A 15,170-nucleotide genomic window follows, 5' to 3' on the forward strand; every position below is an offset into this window, starting at 1 on the left:
ATGTGCCTGGGTGTGTGGGCTCTGGATTGGCTGATTTCACGTGAAAGGTACACTTGCCAGTGAAGCTGTTTGCTCTTTCTAGAAATTGGCTAATCGTGGGAGGCAGGGCGCAGTCCCTCCAAAGTCAGGAAGGCCCCAAGGTGTCAAAGCATCATAACATCAAATACAGAAACTAGAACACGTCCCCTCCCTAGGGAGCTGTGACAAACTGTCCTTTCAGTGGCGGTCATCTTCCCATACCCAAATAATCATAAAACTTGTATTTAAAAATAGCTCCCTGGGGCACGTGAGTGGCTTAGTGGTTGAGCATCTGCCTTTGGCTCAGGGCGCGATCACAGGCTCCCGGGATCGAGTCCCACATCAGGCTTCTTGCAGGGAGCCTGCTTCTCCCTCTGCCTGTGTCTCTGCCTCTCTCTTTATCTCTCATGAATAAATAAATAAGGTCTTTAAAATAAAAATAAATAAATAAAATCACACCCCCCCCACCCCTCAATACCTGCTGCTTGGATTCAGTGTGGCCGTCTGGAGTCTGGCCTCCCATGAGGCCCCACTCACCTTGCACACTGCCCTTTCCACTCCCTGGACATGCATATTCCTTCTTGAATATTCCAATCTTGAGCCACGCTCTTTCCAACTAACTTTCCCTATATCCTTCTGGTTCCCATAACACTTCCAGTTCTACTCCGTACCTGCCACCAGCACCAACAGCAGTGCCCCACGGAGGGCCGACCTGGTGCCAGACCCTGTGTGGTCACTTCTAATCCTCCCAGCAGCCCTATGGACAAGGATTATTGCTGCCATTCAGTGAGGGCCCAACATGAGCAAAAAAGCAGCCCTGGTTTGTACAAAAAATTAGAGGAAGAAGACCAACCTCACGGTGTGGGCCTGGCACCCGAGGCTATTTCTCCATGTAGGTGTGGGTCCTGGGCAGGACGGTGGGCAGAGGGTCCTAGAGGGCAGGGTTCCCAGGAGGGGTCAGGCCCGCCCAGAAGAAGGGAACATGAAGGAGGGAGTCAGCGGGAGGTCAGTGGACAGGACTCCACGCAGGAAGGGTGGGGGCCGGGCCTGGGCTTACCCTTCCCATCACCCTCCTGCTCTCACCTCCTTAAATCCCCTGGAAGTTGGCTGGGGCTTAAACTAGCTCTGGGGAAAGTATGAGCAAGTAATAAATGACTTTCTAAAATATCTTCAGCCTCACAGCTAACTCAAGAAACAGTAACCAAAACAATAGTACAACCCCCGGAGAGGTTCTACAGAAAGGAACTCTGGGGTCACGGCCACCTGATCTCGTGAACGAGCATTCCTCTGTTGATTTACTTTCTTAACGTGGCATATATAGCAAGGTGTGAGTGCTTCACATGTTAAATATAAAACTCTGAGATAAGTTTTACAGCAACAATAACTCCCACATCAACACACTGGGTAGCGCAACCCCCACGACCACTTTACAAAGGAAGAAACTTGATTTGAAGGTAGCTAAGTGGCCTGGTGGAGGTCACACGAGTGGTCCGTCAGTATGTGGACATCCAGGAGTCTACGCCCCCCCTAGTGACCCCAGGACCAGTACCACTGCACCTCTCAGCAGCCCCTTGGGGCTCCTGTGTGCCTGCCTCGCCCCTACAAGGGGAAGGGCACTTCCCTGTCACTCACCGAGGTGATGATCACCACTGTGTGGGTCCTGCCAACACCCACTGTTGCATACCGGGAGTGAGCGGCCTCCATGCCCACAGACACGTAAATCATGTCTTTGAAGGGCGCCGGGGCAGTGAGGAGTGGCCCAAGGGCCCAGGCCCCTGGCTTACCCTTCCTGACTTGACAACAAAGAGTCCTGAAAGCCTAGGGGCCCCCTTGGATGGGAAGGAGTCAGTGGGTGGCAGGCAAGAAGAGCTGTGATCTGGAGTCCAGAGGCCTGGGGTTGAGCCTGGCTCTGTCTGGGCTTCCAGGTGCCAGCGGTGTCCCCTCTGAGCCCCTGGATCTGCCTCTCCTGGCCCTGCCCCCAGGACATGGGCACACACCGCACTTCCGAAATCCACAGGTGCTGTTGTGGCTTCGGTGGCTCGTGCCTGGGCTGTCCCCCACTCCTAACATCCCATGAGTCCCTGAAACCTGATGCCCCCTCTTCCTGACACGTTCCTCGAACACTAACTGGGCTAGCCGAGCACCCTGCGATGTTTCTGGGAGCGGCCCCCTTCCCCCCACTCCCTCCCTCCTGCTTTTTCTCGGATCTCCACCCTTCCAGCTGCGCGTGATAGTTACAGCAGAAGAACCATGTTCGCAGACAGTGAGGCTGCCATCGGCCCCACTGAGCAAGTCCAAGCTGGGCTCCTGACCCAAGCTGTGTCAACCAGCCCCCGCCCCTGGGAGCCTGACATGGGGTTGACCCCCAGCCCATTCCAGCCTAGGCTGGCCTTCTGCAGCGGAGGGGAGAGGACTGTTGGTAGGAGACTGGGGGGCTCTCGGGGACTGGGCAGCAAAGAAAAGGGTCTGTAGCAAGAGAAGAGCAAGGCAGGCACGTGGGGAGAGGCAGATCTGGAGACAGAACCTCCCCCGGGGCTCCCTCCGTCCAGGGCCGACAGCGCGGCATGCTGGCACCCTCGTATTTCCAGGACACCGCACTAGAGCGTAGAACCCTGCCGCTCAGGGGGGCGCAGGAAATGTTTGGTGGGTGTGGTGAAATCAAGTGGCTTTCGGGGGACCGGAAGTTCTGAGGGACCAGAAGTTCATGGACAGGCCAGCAGCCCCCGAAGGCCTCATCCTTGCCGCTTGCCCACCCCCACCTGCTGCTGGGCACACAAGCCGCCCCTCGCAGCCCAGGTCCCACCTTGGTCCCAGGAGCTGCAGAGGCCAAAATGGGAAGAGGTTGGGCACCAAGAGGAGGCCTGGGCCTTCCTGAGGCTGACGGCAGCTCACCGGCCTCAGGGAGGCAGGGGGAGCTCCCCGCCAGCTCGGCCCACCTCCGGCCACAGCCCACTGTTGTCCTGGTGTGCTACTTGACCACAACGGGGTCCCCGACCCTGTGATGGTGCCCCCGTCACCACCACACCCACCGGGCCCAGCTCCCAGCTCCCAGCTCCCAGCCCTCAACATCCATCAATCATGAGGCTGACTCTGACCTTGACCGTGTTCTCCACCGGCCGCGCCCGAGCTGCCGGGGATGCACCCCCAGCCCCCCAACCCGCCATCATCCTGTCCCACTGGCGCCTGCATCTCCCGTCTTGGCAGCGGCCCGGCCTCTGGTGGGCACCGCCCAGGGCCACCTGCAGGTGCGGGAGGGGCGGTAGCCCACAGCGCCTGAATCTTCCCTCCCTCGCCAGCTGTTTCTTCCTCACCCTCGTGAACCAAGGTAAACGCGGGCTCTCGGGGAAGAAGGGCAGAGAGAGGAGCTGGAGCAGCGAGGGGCCCCGAGTGCCAGCGTCCGGGCCGGCCTGGAGGGAGCCAGCGCTCCGAGCTGAGGGGTGGGGGTCCCGGGGAGCTGGGGCACCCTCCGCGGGCCTCCCCGTGTCCTGACTCCCTCCTCTCACCCCCCATGAGAGTCACCCCCCATGAGAGCGAGGACAGCAGGGGCAAGTCCTTGCAGAGATGGGGCTGCCTGGGACCAGCCACAGAGGGGCGCCACACTCAAAATTGGAGAAAATCATCCTAATTTTAAAAAGACAGGGTATTCATTCACTTTGCAGGAAGAGCATCGTTTTTCTTAACAGGCCTGTGATTTAAAAGCATGAGCCCTGGAGGGAAGGAAGCCGCGCCTTGTTCCTACTGTTGTGGCTAGAGACAGCATCCACTCCCCCACGGGAGGCGGGGCCCAGCGCTGGGCCTATGGGAGCCCCTTCTGGAAGGTTCGGGGCCTGGGGTGCTGCCAAGGCTCAGGGAAGCCCCGCTAGCCAGGATGGAGAACGTGGTAGCCACCATGTTCGTCAGCCTCACTGAGCAGGGGATCCCATCACCGGAGCAAAGGGGACAGGCTGCTGCTGAGTGCCATGTGAGGGCACGGAGGGTGGGCGGATGGACGGATGGACAGACGGCACAGCCTGGGCACCGGGGCAGGCAGCCTCTTCCCAGTTTCCTGCTGAAGTTCAGCTGCACTTGGGAACCCTCACTGCCAATGGCCTTTCACTGAGCACCTGCTGGGCTCTGAGTCTCTTCAAGGTCCCTGGTGGTGAATCTACCCCGTGGAATTTGGGTAATTTGGAAATGTTTATGAACAAAACAAAAACAATCCCACGCTGTTCCTTTTTTTTTTTTTTTTTAAGATTTTATTTATTTATTTACTTGAGAGAGAGAGAGCAGCACAAGCAGGGAGAGGAGCAGAGGGAAAGGGAGAAGCAGGCTCTCCACTGAGCAGGGAGCAGGGCTCAATCCAAGGACCCCGGGATCGCAACCCCAGCAAAAGGCAACCACTTAACTGACTGAACCCCCCAGACACTCCCCCTCCATGCTCTTGTAGGCTTGTTGTCCCTCCGCCCCACCTGCGATGGCCTGGCCTTCTGTTTTCCTGAGGCAATAGAAGCAACCAGAAGACAATGTCCAAGGGCCCCTCCACCACTGCTGGCTCCTGCACCCTCTGCCCTGCCCGGGTCATTCTGTCAGCAGTCAAGCACGCTGCATAGTGCCCTCTGGGAAACCCTTTTCCCTCTAGGCCCCCCCGCATCTTCTCTATAGCAGAATCCCCGAGCTGTGCGCCCCTTGTCTCTGAGGCTCTCCCTTCCATACCGGGGAACCATCTGTCCCCATCACCCACCAAAGCTGCCCTCCCCACCCACGTCCCCCGAGCTGCTCGTCACCCAACCACAGGTCACCTTTCGGCCTCACCTGACCATGTCGTCCAGTAATGTGGCAGAGCTGAGGGCTTTGGCCACCCACATTGCCTTTGACCTTGGCGATCTGCGGGACCTGTAGCCCTGCCCAAGGTGGCCAGCGGCCTGAAGATCTGTGCTAGGGAGAGTCCCGAGATGCTAAGGATGTCCACCATTGTTCCCAGAGTGGCCCTAAGGTCCTTGGGAGGCCGCCACTCCCAGGGGCATGGGAAGGGCGCGTGCAGGAGATGCCTGGTTCCAGCAAGACAGGAGTCGGAGGGGGAAGCAGTCCCAGCCTCCTGCGGTTCAGAGCCCAGAGCCCGGGATGTAATCCAGTCCCATCTGCTGCTCCCGGAGTCAGCCGCCCCGCCAGGCAGCTCGAGCACCCCCCCCACCCTCCGCGGAGATGGGACTAGGCCCTGTGGCCTGCACTTATAAGGCAAGCCTTGCAGGATCCTCAGACCAGGGTGTCGCGAGGGTACCCTCCCCTTCCTAACTGCAGAGCTGGGGCTGCTGGCTACACACCAGGTGTGTGTCCCTGGGGAGCAGAACTTGAGGACAACTCCTGCTTTGACTTGCTTTCTGATTTTTCTAAAGCATGGATTACTTCTATCACTTTTTTTCTAAATAGAAAAAAATTCACTGGAGTTGAGAAACCTCGCTCCCCTGCTGATCGAGGCTTCAAATTCAGTATTCCTTTTGCTTGAAGCCCTTCCTCCTCAGGGTAAACGGTACATCTGCCTCGGAAGATGCCTTGTAAAACCTTATCAGTTGTGTTTCCAGGTAAAAGTTGTGTTTTTTTTTTTTTAAGATTTTATTTATTGGGGATCCCTGGGTGGCGCAGCGGTTTAGCGCCTGCCTTTGGCCCAGGGCGCGATCCTGGAGACCCGGGATCGAGTCCCACGTCGGGCTCCCGGTGCATGGAGCCTGCTTCTCCCTCTGCCTGTGTCTCTGCCTCTCTCTCTCTCTCTCTCTTTCTGTGACTATCATAATAAATAAAATAAAATAAAATTAAATTAAATTAAAAAAAAAGATTTTTTTTATTTATTCATGAGAGACACACAGAGAGAGGCAGAGACACAGGCAGAGGGAGAAGCAGGTTCCCTGAGGGGAGCCCAGTGTGAGACTATCCCTGGACCCTGGTATCACACCCTGAGCCTAAAGCAGACTCTCAATTCCTGAGCCATCCAGGTGCCCTAAAAGTGTTTTTAAAGATACTTCCCTGGGATGCCTGGGTGGCTCAGTGGTTGAGCGTCTGCCTTTGGCTCAGGGTGTGATCCTGGAGTTCCAGGATCGAGTCCCACATCAGGCTCCCTGCATGGAGCCTGCTTCTCCCTCCTCCTGTGTCTCTGCTCTCTCTTTGTGTCTCTCATGAATAAATAAATAAAATAAAATCTTAAAAAAAAAAAGATAAGAAAAACAGAACTGCCCTGGATGTACCTTACCTACCCCCCAGGATCCACCACTACTTTCCAGAACGCTCCATGCTGACTTGCAACAATGGCTCCTTTGCCTACCTGCCCCCACTTTGGCGCGGGCCTTGCCAAAGGAGGTGAGAGAGAGCACCAGCTGTGGGGGGGGCTGCAGACTCTGCACCACCACCCTTTGTGGTGTCCCCGCTCTCTGCCCACCTTTGAGAACCATTAGGCCCCTGACTGACACAGTCAGCAGCGGGGTACCGGGGGAGGGGAGCTCTGCTGCCAGGAATGGGTGTGTGTGCATGTGTGGGTGTCTCCAAACAGAAACCCAGAAACCCCTCCTGACAGGTAGCCATAGGAGTTCTACGAAAACCATCTGCTAGGCAACGGTGAGGGCTCACCAGGTATGCACACGGGTTTTCTCAGCCACCTGGGGTGGCCACACCCCCCGAGAGAACTGCCACCAGAGCTGGAACTCTGAGAGCAGATGATCAGCCAGGTCTGGGGCCCGAAGAGAACAAACAGCGCACACATGGCTGCCCCACCTCCAGCCTCCTGAGGCCCGGAAAGCCTTAGCTTAGCTCAGGGCTGCCCAGATCCCACTTGGACAGGCTGGCTCCACCGAACCTCCTGGGCTCAGGGTCCTCATCTGAAGGCAGTGATGAGACCATCACTGAGGTCCCAAGGTCTGGGGCTGTGGGGTTCAGGCAAGAGAGTGGTGGCCCAGCCTAGGCTTCTAGAACAGCCCAATCACTGTTGGTGAAACTGAGAACAGCACAGTCTGAATTACAAAGAAGCCTGTGTTGTGAATCATTCCAATATGCTGAATGTTTTCTTCATTCAAATGTACAACATCTGGCAGATTGTTAATCAAGTACCTAGAGGAGGAGGTCCTGTGGTCCTGCTTTAATAAATAAGTAATTTTCACCAGCAATGTTTTCTTTAATGTGTGAAAATTGAATGGATATGGTTTTTTAAATGTTAGTTTTCTTTAGAGGGCTTTCCACTACCTCCTACAAACTGCCAACCTTGGCACATCAAGTGCTAAGTGTAATAATGAACTTTGAAGAGTGAGATCTAGGGGCGCCTGGCCAGCTCAGTCAGTAGAGTATGTGATCTTGATCTTAAGAGTTATCGGTTTGAGCCCCACATTGGGTTTTAAGAGATTACTTAAAAATAAAATATTAAGAAAACAAAAAGAAAGAGTGAGATCTGGTCAAATGGAATGCCATGGTGCCTTCCCTGAGACCTCGGCTCACACCCTTCGTTCTTGGAAACTTGACCTAGGCATCCGTCCTTATCTGCAGAGTCATGTCCTTGCAGCACCCGGGCTTGGGCATGAAGATTGCTGGGTAAACCAAGCAAAGTACAAAGAACTATATTCTTCTTTCTTGCACAAGGCACGAGACAGGAGCATGTGCAGTGACTCAGTCTGAACCCCAAACCTCAGAACAACAGTGGTGCCGAGGCCACCCAGGGAGGGGCTGCAGCTGTTATAACCTGGAGCCCTGGGTCACCTGGCTGTAACTAAACCCAGTGAACAAGCAAAGCACTTACTGCACTGCTGAGGCATATGCTAAGTGCCATCAAGCACTCTTCTTTCAAAGGCTGTGCCCCCTCCATGGGGTAGATGATGGAGGGAATGTTGTTCTGTGCAATGGACATGGGAAGAAGTCCCGAGAAATTCAGGGGCTTATTTCCAGGGCATGGCGTCTGTGGCCAAGTGGGAACTGGACTTCAAGCCTCTTGATTTTCAAGATCATACCAATTCCCACCACATGCACAATCTAGAGACAATGTGGTTTAAGTGAGGGCAACACATCTCCTTTACCTGCAACACCTGTCAAACAGCAGGCCAACTATCAGCGACCCCGGTAAGCCACTGAGAGGAAACAAGGATAGAGTGCAAGACCACAGGAGCAGCATGAGCATCTTGTCCATGAGTGTTCTGTGTCTTCCAAGTAGGTTTTCTAATGGAACCTATAATGACTTTAAGACATGGAAACCATTCTCTATCTGCAGCCAAGAACACTGGGCATCTCATGAGAGATGATGATGTAATGTTCTCAGCTGCCCCTTGTCATTGTACTGAAGGGTGTTTCTGCCGGTACCCCTGGGACACAATGGATTCTCTGCTGTCATCTGAGAATAAAAAAGCCTACTGTAGTGTAGAGTGAGATGAGGAACCAGACTGCACAAAAGGTTGCTAAAAAGTCACCCAGGGGCATCTGGGTGGCTCAGTCTGTTGAACATCTCACTCTTGGTTTTGGCTCAGGTCATGATCGCAGGGCTGTGAGATCGAGCCCCACATTGGGCTCCACATTCATTGGAGAGTCTGCTTGGGATTCTCTCTCTTCTTCTATCCCTACCCCGCCGCTCTCTCTCTCACTCTCTCTCTAAATAAATAAATAAAATTGTAAAAAAGAAAAGAAAAGAAAAGAAATGTGCTTCAGAAGAAAGAAAGAAAGAAAGAAAGAAAGAAAGAAAGAAAGAAAGAAAGAAAGAAGAAAGAAAGAAAATTACTGATTGTGTGACCTTGGGCAAGTGATCTTAACCTCCATAAGCCTTAGTTTCCTCATAGGTTATAGAGATAATATATGTCTAATAGAGAACTCGTGAGCATGCAGTATGATATGGTGATGGTACATTCATGACTGAAAAAAGATCATTGTAAGTATATTAACACACACTATGAGCAACTAGTACAGTGTCTCCTATAAAACAGTTGTGAATAAAATATAATTATAAACGAATGACATCATAAAGGTACAACAGAACTCATACCCAAATGAATGGTAATAGACCATGGGTCCTGTCCTTGCTCTTTATGGGGCTTTCTCCCTGCAGTTGTCCCCTGTGTGTCCTGCATCATAGCTCCTTCCTTTTTTTATTGCCTACTCCCTCTCAGTACACAAACAAGACTCCTGCCCTATAAAAACCTAACATGACTCCCTCATCTCCCTTCACTGAGTTTCATTTTTTGTTCCCTTGTGCAATAAAACTCCTGCAAATAGCTAGCTGCCTGTCTTTGCTGTCTCTCCTCCATCCCACCCACTGGCCCTTGAACCCACTCCAGTCAAATGTTTGCCTCCAGCTCTCATCTCAGCTGTTCTTGTAAAGGTCATTCATGCCCTCCATGAGGTCAAAGCCATGGTCAGTTCTCCATCCTCAACTTGACTGATCAGAGGGGGCTGTCCCTCTCTCTTGACTCATATGCCTTACGAGGCCTTGGGGACACTCTGCCCTCAGGATCCTCTCCACCTAACAAGGACCCCTTCTCCTTTTCCTTTGCTTGCCTTCACCCCGTCCTGATCCTTAGATGCTCCATGGTTCAGGGAGGAACCTGAACCTCCTTGACCCCAGTCTCTCTGCCACCTGCAAGTGGTCTTCCCAGGGGAAGGGCAGTGGGACTGAGGCTCAAAGCCACAGGCAGGGAACTCAGGTGTACTTCTACCCCACACCCCCCCTCTGTCCCAGTATGCCTAGAAAGGATGGGGAAATGATTCTAAAATCATTCCCTGGTCTCCAGACAGAGGTGGGCATCCAGGCGGAGTACAAGGGGAAGGACCATGGTGGCAGCCTCCCACCTGCCCTGTGCCCACCTCGTTGGGCCTGTTAACCACAGCGATGTTGTAACTATACTGGAAGGTCAAGCCAAAGGCTGCGCTCAGGCTCACCAACAGCAGCGTGGGCTGGAGTCTTGGTGGGAGATGGGGCTATGGTCAGGAGCTCTGGGGGGTCACCCTCGGCCCCCGGAAATGGGGAGCAGGGAACCTACGCTGAGTCCAGCTGGAGGTGGCAGATGGCTAGGGGCAAGGATGGCCACCCAAACACTCATTCCCTCTGGAAGACCTGTCTATGCATGTCCTCTGTGCCTGGCCCTGGACCAAGTGGGGGCAGCTTCAAAGGTCCTCATGGAGCATGAGGGAGCCACCCTCAAAATTGTACACATATGCGAAATCCAAATAACAATAATGTGAGGACAGTAAGACGGAGTGATGGGTTGGAAGCCAATGGGGGCTGAGGGGCTGGGTTCGGTAGGGTGGATGGGGAATGTGCCTCTGAGGAGGAGCCTTTGGGCTGAGATCTGAATGGATGAGATGAGGCAGCCTGTGAGCTTCTGCAGAAAGAAAGTTCCAGAAGGAGGGAGCAACAAACTGACGCCCTGAGAACATACATGACTTGTCTTTTACTGCAGGACAGGCTCTCAGGAAAACCAAGACAATCACACTTCGCTGCTTGCTACAGCATCCAGGATAGCTCAGGGGTGGCTGAATTGGGGCAGGCTCTGTGGCTGCCGCCCAGGGCTCTAAAACAGCAGCTGGAGGGATCCCTGGGTGGCTCGGCGGTTTAGCGCCTGCCTTCAGCTCAGGGCATGATCCTGGAGACCCGAGATTGAGTCCCACATAGGACTCCCTGCGTGGGGCCTGCTTCTCCCTCTGCCTGTGTCTCTGCCTCTCCCTCCCTCTCTCTCTCTCATGAATAAATAAATAAAAATCTTAAAAAAAAAAAAAAGGTAGCTGGACCATCCCCCCAAAACTTTGCTTGCCTTGCTGCTCCCCCGAGACCCACCATCCCCATCAGCTGCCTGGCCTGGCGCCCCTGGGAGTCAGCCTGGCAGACAAGAGCAAGATGAGGCACCTTCAGGGACCGGGGTGTGGGTATGGGGGGAGAACAGGACCGAGCAGAGGCTGGAGGGCAGGTGGCATCTCTGAAGTGCCCCAGCCTCCCACAGTTCACTAGCTCTGACTCAGCCCCCTGTGCTGCATCTGAGCTGAGATGTTAGGGGAAGCTACTTGCTCACCACCCCCAACCCCACTCTCTCAGAGCTGGCAACTCCCCAGGCAAGGCAGGAGCAGAGCTGTCCTCTCCTTGCTGGAAGCATTTCTGGAGCCTTCCTCTTCCCCCACAGGTTCCCTCTTCCCATAGGACAGAGATGGTGACAGTAGTCTCAGCACTTACCCCTCCTTGGGTGGAGTGGGTGGAGGAGTCCCTGTCTCCTTTATTCTCCAACCCTGTTCAGGTGAAAAACAGTGCACCCTGCTTCCGAAGCGGCACCTGGGTCCTGCTTCGCCCTGACAGCTTGTAGCACCACCCGTTTCTCCCCCGGGGCCTGCATGGCTTTATAACCCTCTGGCCTCTGGACGCTGCTGAGGGAGTGCATTTTCCTCGGACATGTTGACTGATAAGATAAGACTCACATGCTGCGTGAATTTTGTCTGTGCCTCTGCCAAGAGCCAAACCAGAAGCTCCGCAGGTGCGCCAAGGAGGGGAAAACACCATGTGCCATCGTCCCTAGAAATGAGGAGTCTTGGAAACCAGGTCGGGCCTGATGGCCTGGATGTGTTATGCTTCTCCTGTGTTATTTCTCCGTCTGCGCCTCCTCTTATGAACCTGGACTAATTGTCCATTTAGAGGAAAGAGCAAAGTAAATTAAAAAAAAATACAGTCTATTTATTTCTAATTACGCTTAGTAGTATTAAGCCATTAGAATTTTGAACAAAGGTTCATTTCAGATTCACTCTATCAGCTAAATAAAAAAAGCGGGGGTTGCCTGGCTGGCTCAATGTGTAGAGTGCACAAGTCTTGATCTCGGGGTGGTGAGTTCAAGCTCCGCTATGGGTGTAGAGATCACTTAAAAATAAAACTTTTGAAAAAAAGAGAGTGACTGAATAGCTTATGACAGCATCACCTGACTGGAAGGCCAGGCTGCCGTTTCAAAACAGAATTATGAGCATTACGTAGGAATGTGGACGCATACTGTGGACGTTATATGAAATGACCCAAGCAGAACACACGGGTGTGCGCAGGTCATGGTGTACCGAGGACATGTCACAGGGTAGAGGGGATCCTGAGTCCCTATTTCCCCTAATGCTCTGCTCATGACAATTTAGGTATTCTCTAAAGGACCAGGCTATGTTTTCTCTGCTGCAGCCCCTGCTCCTCCCAAGGCCTGGAGTCCTGATCCATTAGGAAGGCATGTATCTTTGGTCCCTGCTCTCTCAGCTGCCTAAGAACGGGCCCTGAGCCCTGGACATTTCCTTAGCGAGATCACACGGCAAGTCCAGCTGATGGCAAGACCAAGCTCCTTCCTGCTGCTCCTCCCGCTTAAAACATGCCTTCTCCCGATCGCAGGACGAATGTTGCCTCCCGGGAACATCTTCTCTGGGACCACCCTTCCAAAAGTAAGCCCCACTCATCACCTGGCACGCTCTGAACACTATCTTGAGTATTCTCTGCGATAACCTTAAGTATTTATTTACTTGTATTTTTGGCCACTAGATCCATTATAGCCAATGCCTGACACATAGTAGGTGCTCAACAAATATTTGTTGAATGAATATCCTTGATTGACAATGTTCATCATCATGCTGCTCCCTCTTCCACTAGGTGCAAACACCTTTTCCACCGCACCTGTACAGATCTCGCCCATTCTTTTTTTTTTTTTTTTAAAGATTTTATTTATTTATTCACGATAGACAGAGAGAGACAGAGACACAGGCAGAGGGAGAAGCAGGCTCCATGTAGGGAGCCCAACGCGGGACTCGATCCTGGGACTTCAGGATCGCGCCCTGGGCCAAAGGCAGGCGCCAAACCGCTGAGCCACCCAGGGATCCCCCAGATCTCGCCCATTCTTGAAGGCTTGGCCCACTGTTGATCTTTTCTTCAAAGACCGTTCCAGAAAAAAAAAAAACAAAGACCGTTCCAGTTCACATTCATTCATTCATTCAACATCTGTGAGATGTCAGCAAGGGCCAAGCTCCCTGCTCAGATGATTAAGTCAGTGCTGAGAGCAGGCTCGGAACGAGACACACAGGTCTCCCATTCTGTCCTCTCTTATTGCCACTCCAGGGCAATGCGGTTTTCAGATCACCGGCTAGACTGTAGACTCTTCGCAGACAGAATATGCCCCACATGCGTCACCGCCGTGTTGCTCAGTCAACAGGCTGGGGAACAGCAGGAGGAGGACGAAGATGAAGCATTTGCGGGTAAGAGAGCCGAATCTCATGTGTTTCCACGGCAGCTCCCTGTCTCCTCATTCTTCCTCCAGGAACCCAGGAACCAGCCCTGGAGGGGGCAGATTTCAGATGGCAAGATCCTGTCCCACTCCCATGCCCGAGCAGGACTTTTTTCTTTTTTTTTTTTTTAAGATTTTATTTATTTATTTATGAGAGACATACACAGAGAGAGGCAGAGACATAGGCAGAGGGAGAAGTAGGCTCCCTGCGGGGAGCCAGATGTGAGACTCGATCCCAGGACTCCGGGATCACGACCTGAGCCAAAGGCAGATGCTCATCTACTGAGCCACCCAGGCGCCCCCAAAGTGGGACTTTAGACACAGTCCACAAGCCCTTTTATAAGAAAAAGGGCCAATGTCACTGCCCTCCTGGTCCTGAAGCCTGCCTCCCAGGGGGGAGAGGGCAGTGTAGTGAGGCTTCTACAAAGAAACCTCTGCTCAGTTGATAGTTGATTTTGTGATCACGTCTTTTCTGTAAATTACATGAAATAATGCGCTTTCTTTTAAATGGTCTCTTTCTCATTATAATAGTAGTCTGGAGTTTCTCCTCCTTCTTTGTCATGTTTTTGCTTGCAAAAAAAAAAAAAAAAAAAGGTGGGGGGGGAGTCCAGTCCAACGCAGTCCACTGAATCTTGTTTCTAAAGATTTTATTTTTAAGTAATCTCTATGCCCTCGAGGGGGACTTGAATGTGGGACTCGAACTGACAACCCGGGGATCAAGAGTCACATACTCCACCAACTGAGCCAGCCAGGTGCCCCTAGTCCACTGCATTTTCATCTATGAAATCTAGAAGCGTGGAACCCACTGGTGAAAGCCACCTGCCACCCGCCTGATGGGGTGATGAATGTGCTCGTTGCCTTGGGGCTGGTGACCTCTCTCAGGTATACTCTTTGCAGCGTCACCTCAGCCTCGCTCTGTTCTGCCTTTATTCACCTGAACTGCTCCCAGCAATACTCAGCCACTCAGAAAACATTCAGTGAGCCCCCGCCATGTGCCAGCCCCTGCACTTGGCACTGTGCACATTGCAGTGAGTAAACAGGGTCCGTAGCCCCCCTCTCCTCCTCCTCCTCTCTCACTTGCTAATTGCCCTGACCTTGACTGACCTTGGTCAGCATCCAAAGAACCTCCAACCTCCTGACACTTTGCAATTCTCCCAAACTATCTTTTCTCCTCCATCTTCACGTATCTTTGTTGCCACCTTGGCCCCCAGTGGTCTCCAAACCTTTTCTGTAGTACTATTCCATCAGTAATAAAGTTTTGAACACAAACCTCCAGTGTATGTGTATTTATTTTTTATAAGTTATGTACATGGACATGTCATGTGATAAAGCACACACTCAAATAGGAATCGTAAAAGGAGGAAGCAAGAAATACAGTAGCCCCCCATTATCCATGGGGGATCCACTCCCAGACCCCCCATGAAACTGTGGATAGCACCGGACCCTGGGTACACTGCTTTCTCCTATACACACATACCTGTGATCAAGTTTAATTTATAAATTAGGTACAGCAAGAAATCAACAATAAAACACAATAGTTTCACCATTATACTGTAATAGAAGTTATGTGAATGTGGTATCTGTCTTCTGAGCCCCAGAGCCACGTGTCTGATGTCCTTCTGGACATTTCTTCCGTATGTCATGAGCTTTTCCATCACAACATGTCCAAAAATGTTACTATCTTCTCCCCAAACTTGCCAGTCTGTTCCCCACACCCTTCACCACTGGCATGTCAGAAACCGGGCAGGGCACCAGGTGCCTCACCTGTGAGGGCCGAGTGGTTCCTAAATCCTACAGGTCTCTCTCTGAATTCTCTCATATCTCAGCCCAACCACTGCTGGCTCTGGAGGGCCCCCCATCTCTTACCCACTGCCCCCCCCTTTTATTACTGCCACAGCCCTCCCTCAGACCCAGTGATCACCCAACACCCAGGATGTGTGG

Source organism: Canis lupus, chromosome 5, assembly GCF_003254725.2.
Source record: "Canis lupus dingo isolate Sandy chromosome 5, ASM325472v2, whole genome shotgun sequence".
NCBI lineage: Eukaryota > Metazoa > Chordata > Mammalia > Carnivora > Canidae > Canis > Canis lupus.